We start from the raw sequence: 1,094 nt of genomic DNA on the forward strand, positions 1-1,094 counted from the left end.
TGAATACTAAGGTAATTTTGTTTATTTATGTAGAAATCGTTATCGTTGCATGCAAGCGTTGTTGAATTAGATATTTAAAACAATACAAGACGACTATTTTTAAATTTCTTCCGCCTACATCGTGACTCCTACATAAACAGAAGAAAATGTAGATCTAGTTCCATACACTGATCATTACCGGCCTGCTTGAAGACGCGATTTACGCTTGCATTCCAGCTGGATAGTTCATGGCAGGGGAAATATATAATAATCTGATAGAGAGAATGTAGTAACCTTGAAAGAATGCGGACACTGACTTTTCGACGTCACTTATACGTTCTTTTAACCTTATTCTCTCCTATTCGGTATCCTCTGCTCTCGAGACCAAGCGTCTAGCAAAGGCAGCATTTTCGTATTCTTTTCGACTCATTTGTCACTGAAAAAAAAGAATCCATGTCCGGGATGGTCTAAAAAATATAAAAGTTAATTTCAAGGAGACTATGTCTTTGTCCGGGTTCTAACATTTAAGAAGAAAATGTTTTGACAAAAAATTTCAATGTATTTGGATTGTTTATACACCATGTAAACGTCTATTTGGTTGAGTGAATAAAACCTTTATTCGGTAGCCAGTTTCCTTAGTCCAAGTAACCTGTCAAAATGCGGTAAATCACTAAGTAAATAAACTAGTTTTGTTTCATCTTCAGTTCGGGTATTATGCATTAAAATCGCAATTAATGAAAGCACTTATTCTTTTCCCTTTTTTGCATTTTCTCAAAAGTTTACTTTAATGAGGTGCAACACGTAAGTTAACGTTAGTATCGTTGGTCCTAGCAGGCAATTTATATGCTGTCCATCTGCGTTCAGCATGGCGTCACGTTCAGGTTAAAATCCAAAAGCCTCAGAATTTGATGCACAAAGTGTTAATTTAATATTTTCTCCAGTCGCTTTAGCAATTTTTTGCCCCCTCGAGTTGCTATTGTTTTAAAGGTGTCACTTGTTCCCTCAGTAACTTGCAAAAACATCCCTTTTTACCTATTTTTAAATAGTTTAGTTTCAATTGGAAATGGCATTTACTTGGGTAACTCTAACGCTTAAAAGTTGTAATTCTCTACCAT

At 35.3% G+C, this 1,094-nt stretch overlaps 1 protein-coding gene across 1 annotated transcript in view; it reads left to right on the plus strand.

The window, feature by feature from the left end:
- Window positions 1–1,094, plus strand: part of EGR_10685 (Cyclin-B1-3) — a gene marked incomplete at both ends in the record, with an annotated part of 5,910 nt that overhangs the window by 1,756 nt on the left and 3,060 nt on the right. The window lies entirely within an intron of this gene.

Source organism: Echinococcus granulosus (genome assembly GCF_000524195.1).
Source record: "Echinococcus granulosus chromosome Unknown EG_S00252, whole genome shotgun sequence".
Lineage (NCBI taxonomy): Eukaryota > Metazoa > Platyhelminthes > Cestoda > Cyclophyllidea > Taeniidae > Echinococcus > Echinococcus granulosus.